Genomic DNA, 17,490 nt, shown 5'->3' with positions numbered 1-17,490 from the left:
GCTGTATTTGGGGAGATACACACACACAAACACACATAATTAAATCATATCAAGGAAGAAACCTTATATTCCTCTTGTTGAATTTTTTTTTTAATAAAGAATGGGTATTGAATTTTTCCAAATGACTCTTTGGCATCTCTGAAAACGATGATATGATTTTTCTCCTTAGATTTAATAATATGTTAGATTATATTAATGGATTTTGTAATACTGAATGATTCTTGCTTGCTTGGGATAAACTCCACACAGCCATGGATTCTGTTTGCTAATATTTTATTTAGAATTTTGCATTGCTAAAAAAAAGAATTTTGCATTGCTACTTATAGCATATATTCAATAAATGAATATTGATCTATATCATTTTCTTTTTTTTTTTGTAGAATCGTTGTCAGATCTTGGTATCAATATTATACTCACTTTATAAAAAGAATTTGAATGTGTCCCTCCTTCATCTAGACTCAGGAAAATAAAAATAGCATTCAAATTACTGCTTTTTAGTGTTAGTAGACTTCCCCTGTGAAAGCATCATAGTCTGGTACCTTTGAGGAAAAATACCTCTTTATACCTTTCTCTATTTCTTCCATAGAAAATGGCCTATATGGGTTTTTCTCTTTTAGAGTCAAATTAAAGTAAATTATATTTTCCTAGGATGTTTTCCATGTCTTCCAGGTACTTAAACAATTTGCATAGAGTTGGACAAGAAAGTCTTTTATGTTTAAAATGTCCTCTTACTATGGTTATGTCCAACTTTTCATTTCCTAACTTGTATATTTGTGCTTTCTCCTTTTATTCTTTTTCTTTCTTTTATTTTTAGAGGAGAGGGGTAAGGGTAGAGGGAGAGAGAGAATCTTAAGCAGGATCCGTGCCCAGCACAGAGCCCAATGCAGGGCTCAATCTCATGAACTGGAGATCATGACCTGAGCCGAAACCAAGAGTCAGATGCTTAACCGACTGAGCCACCCAGGGGCCCCAGCTTTCTCCTTTTCTTGATTATGCTGTTTAATGGCTTACATATTTCTATTTAACAGAATCAGCTCATCTATTTATTAGTTCTATTGTTATCTGTTTTCTAACTTCTTTATTTGAACTTTACTGTTATTTTTTCCTTCTGTTCTTAATTTTATTATTTTTTCTTCCTCTAACTTTTTGAGTTGGATGCTTATTCATTTAATTTTTCCCTTGTTTTTAGAACAAGTATTTTAAGGCTATGAACTTTGCTTTATCTGTATCCATGGATTCTGACTTTAGTATTTTCATTATCATTGTCTAGAAATTCAGCAGTTTTGATTTGAGTTTCCCTTCTGATCCAAGAGTTGTTTGACAGAGAGATATTACATATTCAGATGGAAGATCCATTTTACATTGATTTCCAGTTTTATTCAGTGTGATCAATGAACATTGTATTAGTTCTAATTTTTGGAATTTGTTGAGATTTTCTTCTTCGCCGAATATTGATTTTGTTATTTAGTTTTTTATATTCTCACTGGGTTTTTTGTTTGTTGTTGTTGTTTTGTTGATTTGATCTGTCCTGGAATGAGAAAGGTGAGTTAAATTTCTCCTATTTTTAGTGTGTTTCAATCTGTTATCTATTTTTCCTTGTATTCCTTAATATCTTAGCTTTATGAAAGCTGCTATGTTATTTGGTACAAAAATAGTCAAAACTTTTATGTTCATTGTAAATTGTGGCCTTTTTACCTCAATTAATGCTTTTTTATAACAAACTTTCTATTTTGGAATAATTTTAGATTTACAGAACAGTTGAAAAGTTAGTGCAAAGTTTCCATATGCCCTTCACCTAGTTGCCCCTCGTGTTAATATCTTGTATGACATTTGTCAAAACTAAGTATTGGTACATTGCTATTAACTAAACTCCAGACTTTATTCAGATTTCACCAATTTTTCCACTAATATCCCTTTTATGTTCCAGACCCCAATCCAGAATCCCATATTGCATTTAGTCATCATATCTCCTCCAGTCTGTGACACTTCCTCAGTCTATCCTTGTTTTTCATGACCTTGACAGTCAGTTAATGCCTTTGGTTCTGAGTTCCTGACTTGTCTGGTAATTAAGATTGCAACCCATGTTTTCTTTAATTGCATTTGCCTGGTATACCTTTGTCCTTTCTGGTATTTTTAACCTTTCTGAATCAATTTCTTTTAATTGATTTTTTCTTTTTCTTTCTTTCTTTCTTTCTTTCTATCTTTCTTTCTTCCTTCCTTTCTTTGAGAGAGAAAGCACGTGCACACATGAGACAGGGGAGGAGCAGAGGGAGGGGACAAGCAGACTCTACCCTGAGTGCAGAGCCCATCACAGGGCTTGATTCCAAGACCCCACCCAAGACCATAACCCTAGCCAAAATCAGGAATCTGATGCCCAACTGACTGAGCCACCCAGGCACCCCTTAATTGATTTTCCTGGATACACCATTTGGGTTTTACTCAGTGATCCAATAGAAAAAATGTTTTTCTTTAAACAAATAAGTTAAGACCATTTATATTTATTGATACAAAAGATGTTTGGTGTTAATATTGTCTTATTATTTTAAGTTTTATTTTCTTTTTTAGCTATATGTTCATATATTAAAAGTATTTTACTATGCAGTCTGTTTTGTTTGGTATGTTTGTAGTTACCCTGATATTTAGGAAAGTTTACATTTTGGCTTAGTGACTAATTTTAGGTATTTTATTTTTAATTACATTTTTTTCTACTCGTTTACTGCTAATGTAAAAAAAATACTGTTCCTAGAAGAGAACACAGGCAGTAATTTCTTTGACATCAGCCTTAGCAGCATTTTTCTAGATATATCTCCTAAGACAAGCAAAGCCAAGGCAAAATTAAACTGTTGGGACTATACCAAAATAAAATGGTTTTGCACAGGAAAGGAAACCATCAACAAAACAAAAAGATGACCTACTGAATGGGAGAAGATATTTACAAATGATATATCAAATGATAAGGGGTTAATATTAAAATATATAAAGAACTTATACCAGACCTATGAAAAGATGCTAACATCACTCATTGTTAGGGAAATGCAAATCAAAACCACTGTGAGATACCACCTCACACCTGTCAGAATGGCTATTATCAAAAAGACAAGAAATAACAAGTGTGGAGAGGATGTGGAGAAAAAGGAATCCTCGTGCATTATTGGTGGGAATGCAAATTGGTACAGCCACTGTGGAAAACAGTATAGAGGAATCCATCAAAATACTAGAGGAGAACACAGGTAGCAACCTCTTTGACCTTAGACACAGCAACTTCTTGCTAGACACATCTCCAAAAGCAAGAGAAACAAAAGCAAAAATGACTGTTGGGACTTGATCAAGATAAAAAGCTTTTGCACAGGGGCGCCTGGGTGGCTCAGTCAGTTAAGCAGCTGCCTTCAGCTCAGGTCATGATCCCAGGGTCCTGGGATCAAGCCCCACGTTAGGCCCCCTGCTCAGCAGAGAGCCTGCTTCTCCCTCTCCCTCTACCTGCCACTCTGCCTACTTGTGCTCGCTCTCTATCTCTCTGTCAAATAAATAAAATCTTAAAAAAAAAAAAGCTTTTGCACAGCAAAGGAAAGAGTCAACAAAACTAAAAGGCAGCCTATGGAATGGGAGAAGATATTTGCAAATGTCTTATCAGGTAGATGGCTAGTGTCCAAAATCTATAAAGAACTTAAAAAACTCAACACCCAAAAAACCAAAAAATCCAGTCAAGAAATGAGCAAAAGACATGAACAGACATTTCTCCAAAGAAGACATACGAATGGCCAACTGACATGAAAAAATGCTCCACATTATTCGGCATCAGGGAAATACAAATCAAAACCACAATGAGATACCACCTCACACCAGTCAGAATGGCTAAAATTGACAACGCAGGAAACAATAGGTGTTGGTGAGGATGCAGAGAAAGGGGAACCCTCTTACACTGTTGGTGCGAATGCAAACTAGTACAGCCACTCTGGAAAACAGTATGGAGATTTTTCAGAAAGTTAAAAATAGAGCTACCCTGGAGTGCCTGGGTGGCTCAGTCGTTAAGCGTCTGCCTTTGGCCCAGGTCATGATCCCGGGGTCCTGGGATCGAGCCCCGCATTGGGCTTCCTGCTCAGAGGGAAGCCTGCTTCTCCCTCTCCCACTCCTCCTGCTTGTGTTCCTTCTCTTGCTGTGTCTCTCTCTGTCAAATAAATAAATAAAATCTTAAAAAAAAAAAATAGAGCTACCCTATGACCCAGCAATTGCACTTCTAGGTATTTATCCAAAGGATACAAACAGTGATTTGAAGGGGCACCTGCACCCCAATGTTTATAGGAGCAATGTCCATAATAGCCAAACTATGGAAGGAGCCCAGATGTCCATCGATAGATGAATGGATAAAGAAGATGTAGTACACACACACACACACACACACACACACACACACACACACAATGAGATATTACTCAGCCATCAGGAAGAATGAAATCTTGCTATTTGCAACGATGTGGATGGAACTAGAGGGTATTATGCTAAGCGAAATAGTCAGAGAAAGATAAATATCACATGATTTCACTCATATGTGGAATTTAAGAAACAAAACAGATGAACATAGGAGAAGGGAAGAAATAAGAAAATAAGATGAAAACAGATGGAGGCAAACCATAAGAGATTCTTAACTATAGGAAACAAACTGAGGGTTGCTGGAGGAGAGGTGGGTGGGGGGATAGGGTACCTGAATGTAGGGCATTAAGGAGAGCACTTGATGTAATGAGCACTGTGTATTATATGCAACTGATGTATCACTAAACTCTACCCCTGAAACTAATACACTATATGTTAAATTGATTTTAAATTTAAAAAATTAAAAATACAACTGCCATATGATCTAGTAATTCCACTACTGGGTATTTACCCAAAGAAAGTGAGAACAGTAATCCAAAAACATATATGCACCCCTGTGTTTACTGCAGCATTATTTTACTATAGCCAAGATACAGAAGCAACCTAAGTATCTATCAATAGGTGAATGCATAAGGAAGATGTGGTATATATACACAATGGAATATCACACAGCCATAAAAAGGGTGAGAGTGTGCCATTTGAGACAACATGGATGGACCTAGAGAGTATTATGCTAAGTGAAATAAGTCAGACAAAGACAAATACCATATAATTCCACTCATAAGTGGAATCTAAAAAATGAATAAACAAAAAGCAGAATCAGACCTATAAATACGGAGAACAAACTGATGGTTGCCAGAGGGGAAAGGGTTGAAGTGGGGCAAAATGGGTGAAGGGGAGTGGGGTATACAGGCTTCTAGTTATAGAATAAACAAGTCAGGGGAATAAAAGGCACAGCAGAAGGAATACAGTTAGGGTGCCTGGGTGGCTCAGTCTGTTGAGCATCTGATGCTTGATCTCGGCTCAGCCCTTGATCTTGGCTCAGCTCTTGATCTCATGGTCCTGAGTTCAAGTCCCATGCTGGGCTCTGCACTGGGCATGGAGCCTACTTAAAAAAAGAAAAAGGAATACAGTCAATGATACTGTTATAGCAATGTAATGGGACAGAGGGTAGCCAACTATACTTGTGGTGAACATAAGCATAATCTATAAACTTGTCAAATTACTAAATTGTACACCTGAAACTAATGTAACATTGTGTGTTACTATACTCAAAAAATGGGGGAAAAAAGAAATACTATTGATTTTTATAAGTTGGTTTTGTATCTGGCCTCCTCATGAACTTTTTTTTAAATTCTAATAGTATGTCTGTTGAATCTGTTGGTTTTATTTCTTCTCTTCCAATCCTTATACAACTTACTTCTTTTCTCTCATTATAGTATTGACCAAGACTTCCAGTTCTATGTTAAACAGTAGTTGGTGAGAGTAAGTATCTAGTCTTATCCTCAATTTTCAAGGAAATGCATCTTAAGTTTCTCCATTTAGTATAAAATATGTTGTAAAGTTTTGGTATGTAACCTTCACCAAGTTAAATTTGCCTTCTGGGGTACCTGGCTGGCTCAGTTGGTAGAGCATGTGACTCTTGATCTCAGGTTCATGAGTTCAAGCCCCAAGTTGGGCATAGAGCTTACTTAAAGAAGAAAGAAAAAGAAATTTACCTCCTATAGCTAGTTTTCATCATAAATGAGAAGGTAACAACTTATTCTACATTAATTGGGTAATCATATGAGTATTCTCCTTTAGTCTGTTAATGTGGCAAATTACATCAATAGATTTTCTGAGGTTGAACGAATTCTCTTTGCATTCTTGGAATAAACTCGATCTGATTGTGATGTATTTAACATACTGTTGGATGCAATTAGCTAATATTTTATTTAGGATCTGTGCATCTATATTCATAATTGAAATGAGCCTATAATTTTCTTTTCTTTTATTATCCTTGCCTAGCTTTAGACTCAAGGTTTGAAGATTGTACTAAACTAGTAAAATGAGCTGGGCAGCTTTCTCTCCTTTTCTATTTTCTGGAATAACTTGTATAAGAAGAAAAGTAACTATTCCTTGTGCGTCTGGCACAATACACCTGTAAATTTATCTGGGCCTGGATTTGGGGGAAAGGGATGATGTCCTTGTGTACCATTTCAGTTTCATTAATACTTAGTGGTCTATTCAAGTTCTTTACTTCTTACTATTCCATTTTTGCCATTTTATATTTTTCTAGGAATAAAATTTTATCGATTTTCTCATTATTTCTGCCTAGTTCCTAATAGGTTTCTGGCTTGACTGCCTAGTGCCTTCATAGACAGGGGCCCTGAAGGAGCAGCATATCTGTCATTTGGGGCCAGAGGGAGTTTGGATACCTTTGTACTTCCAGCAAAGCAATGGCTCTGGGTGCTTTGGAAATTCGTGATTGTATATGAATGTGTGCACTTTTATAAATGTGTGAGTTTACACATGATGCTCTAGTGTGTTTCTATTTATATGAAAATAGACCAAAAGAAAATCTTTCAAAGGGAAATTAGCTGGATGATTCTCTGTGTAGCTATTTTTCTGTGTCTATTCTTATGTGTCCCTGAGCTGTGAGGGGGTAATTCCATTGGGTCTCTCAGTGTCTCTGTGTATGTCTGCATCTCTGCCAGTGTTGATTCATTCTTTGTGTTTTTCAATGTCTCAGAATATCTGCAGCTATGAGGGTTCATGATTCTATGTACATCTTTATGTCTCTGCAAAAGTCTGTGTCTCTAAGTGTGTGGGGGGGGCAGATTCTGTATGCATCTCTGTGTTTCACTGTAGAAATATATGTATGGAGTGCACATGCTACGTGGCAAGTTCAGACTCTCCAAGTCTGGAAGAAACATTACAACAGGAAATGCTCTGGATTCCAGCTTCCGGATGGAATTTCACTCAGAAAAATACCCCTTCCTGGTCCTCCCAATAACTGCAGCATTCTTTGTCTTTTTTCAAGAGGCTGGGTTGAGGGGGTTTATACTAACCTTGACCTCAGAGGCCTTGTCTTTCAGGAGGATTTGGCAGAGCCATGAAATTCCACACCCTGCCACTTGCTTCTTGCCAGGCCTACTTCTTCCTCCTAAAGCCTTTTATAGTTCCACATTATCTACCAGACCAATTCTGATCCAAATTGTCCAGCGAGGCCAGGGGAAAACACAGGGAGATGAGGAGAAACAAACAGAATAAGATTTTTTAGAGTAAATAGATAAATAAAGATTCGATTTGGCAAGAGAGGAACAGATAAATGATAACAGGAGATAATGAGACAAGAGACAAATAGGGCCTGAAAGGTGGGAGCAAATAGTTAGAAATGGGGATAAATAAATAAGGATGGGTACAGAGAGATGAAGTGGGCAGGCTGGAAAAAGAGGGACAGAAATGAGGCAGGAAAGTAGGGGAGAGAGAGAGATGAGGTCAGAAAGGCAGCTACATAAAAGATGAGGAGAGAGAGGGACACAGAGATGATAACAGCCAGGTATATAGGAAGGGGGTGTTTGGATGAGATAAACCAAGACAGAGAGATAGGGATGAAGATGAGTAGAGAGATTGATGATGTAGCAGCTGAAATTTTTGAGCATTTGTTATGTCTGAGGCATGGCCCTACAAACTGTGCATGTGCTAGTTCATTTAATGCTCACAGTAATGCTCTGAAGCAGGTACTGTTATTAACCCTATTTTACAGATGAGGACACTGAGGCACAGCAAGTCAGAGGCACAACTAAGATTTGAATCCAAACAGTCTAGCACCAGTGACTGTATTCCTGACTACTCTGTCAGTGACAAAGAGAGACAGAGGAATGGGGAACTGGGGACAAGTTAGCAAACAGAAACAGATGAAACATGCATAGGGACAGAGAGATGGAGACAAAAGACAGGCACATGAGGAGAGCAACCCAATAAGAGAGATGGTAAGAGTTAGAAAAGGGGTGATAGATGAGAGAATCATATAGGGAAATGAGGGCAAAAAGACCAACATAGAGGGGTAAGAGAGACAGAGACAAAGAGTATAAATGTTACAGGGAGGAGGGGAGATGAAAAAATGGAACAGAAAGGTGAGAATAGAGAAAGATAGGTGGGGAAGAGAGACAGATGAATGTAGCAGTACAAACAGAGGAGAACTGGGAAACAACCAGAGAGAAGTAGGGACAGGGTGATGGAGACAGAAAGGCAGACAGTAAAGAGGCCAAGGAGCCAAAGAAAACTGAAAGAAATAGAAAAGACAAATTCTGGAACACAGAGAAATTCAGAAACAGGTGAGGTAGAGCAATGTGGTATTATATATATGAGGACAGAGACCCAGACCAAGATGAGAACCGTAAGTTAGATAGGGACGGGATGGAGACAAGGCAATTCTCAACACACGCAATATAAAAAGAATGGAGCAAGAAGAGAGACATGAAAAGAGAATAGGAGAGACAGGGAAGAGAAACCACCAGAGAGATGTAAACAGAGAGTCAAGAGAAAGCAAAATGTAGACCGAGATGGGGGTTGTCTGAGAGGCGGTCAAGAGTGATGGTGAACTTGGTGGGGGAGACAGTCAAAAATAAAGAGAAATAGAGACAAAGATAAGGTCTTCTTGATTCAACAACTTACAAGTCTCTTGGATATATCAGGGCTGGCACTGGGCAGTGTGGTACCCACTAGACTATGAGCTTAGGAAGGCAAAGCCCTGGCCTTTGTTACTACTGTATCCTCTACCCACAATGTAGTCCCAATCATATGGGGGACTACTGTTTGTTAAATATTAGGTCTTGGAAAATGTGCATGCATTGCATGGATTTTGTCATTGAATCCTTACAACTCTGACGTAGTAGGTATTATCATCATTCCCAGTTTACAGATGGGGAAACTGAGACTCAGAGTGATGAGTAACTTGGCCAAGGTCACACAGAGGAACTAGGAGTGAAGCTCAAGCCAGGTCCAATGGCAAAAGTATTTCATGAACCAAGGATTAGGATGAGTCTTTCCCTGACCGTGCACAGGTGCAAACAAATTCTAGTCTGCCTGATTCCAGGGTCTACACGTTTGACCACCATGACACACTGCTTCAGTGAAGGCTTGCTGACACTGATGGAAGCCTGCTAAGCCAAGGTGCACATGTCCTGACACCTCACCCTCTGGAGCTCCCTCCATCCAGTGAAGAAGGCTAAACTGCCTAGCTCAGAGAAACTTGAAAAAGTCCTATGAGTGGCAGTAATAAATTTCTGTGGAAGAACCCCAGCCTGGGGCAATCAGAGAATGAATGCTTCCTGGAGGAGGAGGTAATTCAAAGAGGCCAGAAGCAGATTTACACAGAAGTCAGTGAAGGTTCAGGACCCCTTATTTGCACAGGTCCCTTCTAAGGCCCTGCTTAACCATCAGTGAAAAATCAAAGAGTACTAAGGATTTGTTACTTTTCAAGAAAATTGAAATGCCCTAACATCTTACAGTTCATATATGAAGGAAACCAAACAAGTTTTCCCAAATTTGACAAGTCCTAAAAATGTACATTATTGTGAAGCTGAAACGTTTCTAAACTATCAATAATAAAAAACAAATTTCTATCGACCATGCTATTAAGAAAGTCTAGTACTTTTCTTCTTTCTGCAGAAAATGGCCTTACCTCATGCTTCAGTGACAAAATTGAAGCCATTGGACATCAGGAATGGTTACTGGGCCCTCATCTTCCCACCACCGAATCTCTAAACCTCCCAGTAACTGTGTTCATCCTTGTCTTGTTCCTAACCAGTTACAGTGAGGGGCCTGAAGATCTCTCCTCCTCTTGCCCCAGATCCCAACCCCTCCTTTTTCTTCCTCTTCTGCATCTTGTCCTCTCCCTCTCTACTGGATCATTCCCAGCAGCAAATGAGCATAGTCTAGTATCTCCTATCTTTAAAAAAAATCATTCTTTGACCCTCCTCCTACCATCACCTTATCTCTCTGGGCTCTGTTCCCATTCACAGCCAAGTTTCTCAGCGGAATTGCCTATACACCTAGCTCTACTTCAGTGGGGATGAGGGAGGTGTTCTGTTCCCTCTGATCTCAGGGAGGGTCCTGTAACAAATTACACTCTCACCAACACTCTATATAATTATTACTGTTTGTTAAATTAATTTTATTTTTCAGTATATTCTTTATGTATTTTAGAATTTACATATATAGACAGTTTGAATAAATAATAAATATCTGTATACCCATCACCTAGCTTCAAAACCAGATCATTTTCAATGACAAAAACCCCCTGGGTACCCTCCCCAGCCACATTTCTTTCCCCTGCCTGAGGTAACCACTGTTCTGAATTTTTCATTTTTCATTCTTTGCTTTTCTGTATAGTTTTATAACATATGACTGTATCCATATATTGCATAATTTTTCATGTTTTTCAACTTTACATAAACATATTCTTCCATAACTTTTTTGAGTCAGCATTAGGTTTTCTGAGTTTCATCCATGTTATTATGTGTAGCTAGAGTTCATTCATTTTTTATTTCTTTATAGTATTCCATCGTATAAATACATCTGAATTTATTCATCCCATGCTTGTTTCCATTTCTTGCTGTTAATAACAGGCTTTGGTGAATATTCTTGTAGTGTCTCCCAGTACACATGTGCAAGGATTTCTCTAGGGAAGCAATTCTCAAATTTTTTGATCTCAGGACTTCCTTTACATTCTTAAAAATCACTGCAAGATAAATAAACCTTTAAAAAGGGCGGGGGGAGCCTGGGTGACTCAGTGGGTTAAGCGCCTGACTCTTGATTTTGGCTCAGGTCATGATCTCAGGATCATGAGATCGAGCCCCCACCCCACACAAGGCTCCGAATCTACTTGAGATTCTCTCTCACCCTCTCTCTCTCTGCTCCTCCCCCCCACACTCGTGCATGCTTTCTCTCTCTCTCTCAAATAAATAAATAAAATCTTAAAAAAAAAATCACTGCAAGACCTCAAAGAGCTTTCACGAATGTGGGTTATATCAATTGATACTTGCTGCATTAGAAATTAAAACTGCAAAAGCTTCAATATATTAAAACTAACAATAACAAATCCATCATTTTCAAATAAATAACATATTTCATGAAAAATAACTATTTTCCAAAACAAAAATAATTCAGTGAGAAGAGTGGCATTGTTTTATGTTTTTGCACATCTCTTTAGCATATGGCTTAATAGAAGACAGCTGGATTCTCATATCTGCTTCTGCATTCAATCTGTTGTGTTATCTAGAACACTCCACTCTACAATCTTGATAGAATGAGAGTAAAAGAAGCAAATAACACCTTACTAGCATTATGGTTTTGGCTCCCTGCCCCCCACTTCTGCCCCCAGGATAACCCAGACCACACAGGGAGAACCACTGCTCTAGGATATATACCTTAAAAGGCTGGGTCATAGAATATGTGCATCATTCAGCTTTACTAGAAAACGTCCAGCTTCTTCTAGAGTGGTTGTATCAATTTACTCTTACCAATGGTGTATCCATTCCCTCTTCATCCATTCTGGTGTTCACCCCTACCACTCCACCAAAACTGCTATTAAGGTCACTACCAATATCCACGTTGCCATATCCAATGGACCCTTTTCAATCTTCATCTTAGTTGACTTCTCAGTACTCTTTTCAAAAATCTCCAACACAATCCTAGTTATGTCCCCATCTCTTTATTTCTTTCTCAGTCTCCTTGCCACCTCCTGCTCCTTCACCCAATCTCTAAAGTTGGAGTTCCTTTGAGCTCAGTCGAGGATCCTCTTTCTTTTTCTTTGCTCTCTTCAGACTGACCTCTTCTCTCGTGGCTTTTAATGCCATCTCTATAGTGACAACTCTCATTTATATCTGAAACTCGGACCTCTCCTCTGGGATGTATACACCATTACCTGCTTTGACCTCTCCACTTGATTATCCTTAAGGGAGTGTAGAACTGAACCCTTGATCTTCCCCCTGAAACCCTGTTCTTCTTTCTGTCTTCCTCATCTCAATGAATGACCTAGCCCACATCAGATCCATGGGAGGTATCAAAGATGCCTCCCTCTCTCTCCCTCCCCCAAGCCACCACACCAACCCCTTTCAATTCTAAATATCTCCAAATCTGTCTACATCTCTCCATCTCCACAGCCACCACTTTAGTCCACTTACCATTATCTCTGACTACAGTAGGCTTCTAATCTTGCCCACCTCTAGTTCAATCCACAGCAGCCAAAGTACTCTTTTTAAATCATACCACTTCAATCCCCAATTAAAAACCTTTCAAGGTAGGGTATTTCAGCATTTGGGAGATGTGAATGATCTACAAAAGAGATACTAGCAATGTCCACAATAGCCAAACTATGGAGAGAGCCAAGATGTCCATCAACAGATGAATGGATAAAGAAGATGTGGCATATATATACAATGGAATATTATGCAGCCATCAAAAAAACAAAATGTTGCTATTTGCAATGACGTGGATGGAACTAGAGGGTATTATGCTAAGTGAAATAAGTTAATCAGAGAAAGACAAGTATCATATGATCTCACTGATATGAGGAATTTGAGAAACAAGACAGAGGATCATGGGGGAAGGGAGGAAAAAATGAAACAAGATGAAACCAGAGAGGGAGACAAACCATAAGAGACTCTTAATCTCAGGAAACAAACTGAGTGTTGCTGGAGTGGAGGGGGTGGGAGGGATGGGGGGCTGGGTGAAGGACATTGGGAAGGGTTTGTGCTATGGTGGGTGCTGTGAATTGTGTAAGACTGATGAATCACAGATCTGTACCTCTGAAACAAATAATACATTATATGTTAAAAAAAAAAAGATAGTAGGAAGGGAAAAATGAAGGGGGGGAATTGGAGGGGGAGATGAACCATGAGAGACTATGGACTTGGAGAAACAGAGGGGAGGGGATGGGGGATGGGTTAGCCCAGTGATGGGTATTAAAGAGGGCACGTACTGCATGGAGCACTGGGTGTTATACGAAAACAATGAATCATGGAACACTACATCAAAAACTAATGATGTACTGTATGGTGACTAACATAACATAATAAAATAAAATTCATTAAAAAAGAAATAACTATTTCATCATGTTTCAGTTTATATGATAACCTGTAACAGAAGTTTCATGAAAGAAACTTACCCTTCCTACATGATTCTATGGTACATCAATATTTTCTATTCTTATCTCAACTTGATTTCAGTACCTTCTGCAGTTTGATCCACATTTAAAAGCACTGCTTCAATACCTTTCCATTGCTCACAGAATAAGATCCATTCTCCTTAACCATGGCCTATAAAGCCCTACATAATATGGCTCCTGCCTACCTCTTTGACCTCATATCCTACTCCTCTCACTCTCAGCTCACTATGCTCCAGCCACAGTGGCCTTCCTACAGTTCCTACGTATACCATTTACATTTCTCCCCAGGGCCTTCCCACATGCTGTGTCCTCTGTATGGAACACTTTTGCCTCTACTCATTGGCTAACTCCCACTCCTTCACATTCAGCTTAAATATCAGGCCTTGCCTGACCCCTCAGACTTAATTGCCCCCACCCGTTAACTCTCCCTCTCATATCACCCTGTTCTATCTCTTTATATAGCCTTATCACAATTTGTAATTATGTGTGTGTTTATGTGTTATAATTATGTGTTTGTTTACTTCCCGTCCTTTCCAGCACCAGACCATAAACTCATGGTCTTGTTCACATCTGTCTTATTCACTGCTGTATAGCTAGTGCCTCACATGGCGCCTGGCCCATGGTATGTGCTCAAAAAGACATTCATCAAATGAGCAGAGATCGGAAGAACAAACGAAGTGGAATTGGGGAAATGTGGAGTTTCACACAGAGGCAAGAGCATATGCAAAGACTCAGAGGCTAGAGAGACTAAGGAATGGTCTAAGACTTTCAACTTAGACTCAAGAATGAAGCCTGGAGGGGCGCCTGGGTGGCTTAGTTGGTTAAGCGACTGCCTTCGGCTCAGGTCATGATCCCAGGGTCCTGGGATCGAGCCCCACATTGGGCTCCCTGCTCAGCCAGAAGCCTGCTTCTCCCTCTCCCATTCCCCCTGCTTTTGTTCCCTCTCATGCTGTTTCTCTCACTCTCTCTGTCAAATAAATAAATAAAATCTTTAAAAAAGAAATCTTAAAAAAGAAGAATGAAGCCTGGGGAGGCTGCCGGCATTAAATAAATCACCAAAGGTGCAGCTTAATCTTTCTTGTTGAAGAAGGTAGGTTTCCTTTTGAGCCCATGGGTACTCATTGAAGGGTTCTAAACATGAGAGGGATATGAGTTGACTTACCTTTTGAAAAAATCACACCGCTTACAATGGAGAGAAGGGATTCCAGGGAGCAAGACTGAAACAGGGAGACTGTGACAGTATACCAGTTTAGATGTGGTGCTGGCCTATACTAGGTTCATGTCAGCAGAAATGAAGAGATTGCATAAATAAATATGGGAGATACTTGAGAAGTAAACACGACAAGATTTGGTGATTGCATGGGGGTGGAGGAGAGAAAAGAGTCGGGGTATAACTCAGGTTTCTGCTTTGGGGTCATTCACAAAAGTAATGTACAAAGAAGGACAAACAGGTTGGGAGGAGGATGCCTTGAGGTGGTAAAAAAACTGAGGTTTTAGGTGCTTCCGGAGTGCTCAGGTAGAGCTGTCTAATAACCAGTTGAATGCATGGGTCAGGAGAAATATCTGGACTTGAGGTATCAATATGGGACTCATCAGCAAAGAGATGATAATTGAAGCCATGGGAGTGAATGTAATAATTGAAGGAAAGAGCATAGAGAGAGGAGAGAGCTCAGGCCAAATCCCTAAGGAGCACCGCCATTTAAGGGTTGGACAAAGAGGAGCCTGGAAAGTAAGGAGGAATTTAAACAAGGCGGTAGTTGGGTATTTACCCCAAAGACACAGATGTAGTGAAAAGAAGGGCCATATGCACCCCAATGTTCATAGCAGCAATGTCCGCAATAGCTAAACTGCAGAAAGAGCCGAGATGCCCTTCAACAGATGAATGGGTAAAGAAGATGCGGTCCATATATACAATGGAATATCACTCAGCCATCAGAAAGGATGAATACCCAACTTTTACATCAACATGAATGGGACTGGAGGAGATTATGCTAAGTGAAATAAGTCAAGCAGAGAAAGTCAATTATCATATGGTTTCACTTATTTGTGGAACATAAGGAATAGCATGGAGGACATTAGGAGAAGGAAGAGAAAAATGAAGGGGGAGAATCAGAGAGATGAACCATGAGAGACTATGGACTCTGAGAAACAAACTGAGGGTGTTAGAGGGGAGGGGGGTAGGAGGATGGGTTAGCCCGGTGATGTGTATTAAGGAGGGTATTATACGCAAACAATGAATCATGGATCACTACATCAAAAACTAATGATGTATGGTGACTAACATAAGAGAATAAAATAAAATTAAAAAAAATAAATAAGGCAGTAGAAGAAAAAATGCCAGTGCGGTGTCATGGAAGTGGTTTAAGGAGGAGGGAGTGGTCACAAGTGCCAGATACTACCAAGAAGTCAAGCAGGATAACCTCTGAAAAGATTTCTATTAGATTTTGTGAGCTAGGCCATGGCAGACCTTGATGAGAGAGCAGTATTAGGCAAGTAGTGGAGGCAGATTGGAGTGGGTTGAAAGATAAATGAGAAGTGGGAAAATGAAGAGAGTTAAGTGTAGGCAACTCTTTTGAGAAGCTTATAGAGAGAAGAGAAGGTGGTGGTTGGAGAGGGAGACTTTTCAGCAATTGTTTACTTGTTTTCAGATGGAAGAGACCAACCTGAGTATGTTTAGATGATGGGAAGGAGCAAGGACTCTGTAGGTTTGGTAGCAAGAAGTCCAGAACTTCCTTTCAGTGACTTCTGTTTACTCTGTGAAGTAGGACCTGGTCGGTCATCTGCTCAGGCCTGGGAGCAGATGGAAAAGTTGGGGGTTTGAGGAGAAGGGAGGTTTGAAAGGGCCGCTGTGGAGCATGGGGGAAAGAGCAGCCGAGGGACACAGTAAAGTTGTGGGTCAGTACTGAGGGCCTCATAGATGCTGGGGACCATGAGTTTATAGTGGCACAAATCTGTGAGACTGAATGGTTTTCTCCAGCACTGTTTAGCTGCCTTTGCGCAGGCATGGAAAAAGCGGACAGTTGGACTGATCCAAGGTTGGGATGTTGCCAGGCGGATGCAACAATCCTGAGAACTGAGGCTTTTGGCAAGAGAGTGGCGAAGTTAAGGACCATAAGGTCTGGTCTGAGCAGAGTGAAGTGTATCAAAGACAAGTCCTCTATGAGCCAAGCACTAGGGAGACTCTGGAACCTGTGGAAAGGTTTCTGGAAAAGAGACTGAAGGACGAGCAGACAGAGGAAGACCCGAAAGAGGGACAGAAAGGCACATTAGGGGGTTTGAGCCCAGAGACTTGCCTGTGTGGGACCACAGAGGGATGGGGAACGAAGGCCGAGGGGAATGTTTAAGGGGGAGGAGGGCCTTTGAGGGCAGTCGCAGCGAGAAGCGAGGCGGGTCCGAGTCAGGGGGCGTGGCCAAGCTCAAATCCCGGGCGAGGGGGCGGGGCCCGGGTAACTGGGTCCCAGCGCCGCTGTGGCTGCGGCTGCCTCAGCGACGGCTCCCGCCTCCCCATCCCCCTTCTCCGTCTCCTTCCTGCCCGCCGCCGCGGAGACCTAGGCCGAAGCCGTTACCCTGCCCCCGCGGCTGAAGCATTGTCCAGAGGGATTGGCTGAGGGCGAGCCCCGCAGCCCGAGCGCGCGACGCACACGCGCGCCCCCCACCAGCGCCATCCTCTCCTCCCTCCCTCCCCTGCCCTGCCCTCCCTTCCCCTCCCCTCCGCCCCCCAACCTCCGCTGCGGCGGGAGGAAGAACCCTTTCCGACCAGTCAGAAGAGCCCAGATCGATTCCCATTCGGGGAGAAAGAGACCCCGCACACCGAACAGACCGACCGCTCGCCCCGGGGCCACGGAAGTGGCTCGCCTCCTAAGGGAGCCCGCGCGGAGCGCAGCCCCCCGACCCTCACCCAGCCGCTGCCGCATAGACAGCGCTCCTCAGCGGGCCCCCGGCCCCGCCGAGCCCAATCCCCGCGCAGG

Source organism: Eumetopias jubatus, unplaced genomic scaffold (assembly GCF_037043125.1).
Source record: "Eumetopias jubatus isolate StellerSeaLion01/CBP00866 unplaced genomic scaffold, mEumJub1_p1.0 scaffold_11, whole genome shotgun sequence".
Taxonomy (NCBI): domain Eukaryota; kingdom Metazoa; phylum Chordata; class Mammalia; order Carnivora; family Otariidae; genus Eumetopias; species Eumetopias jubatus.
Note: the sequence above shows the minus strand (reverse complement) of the source record.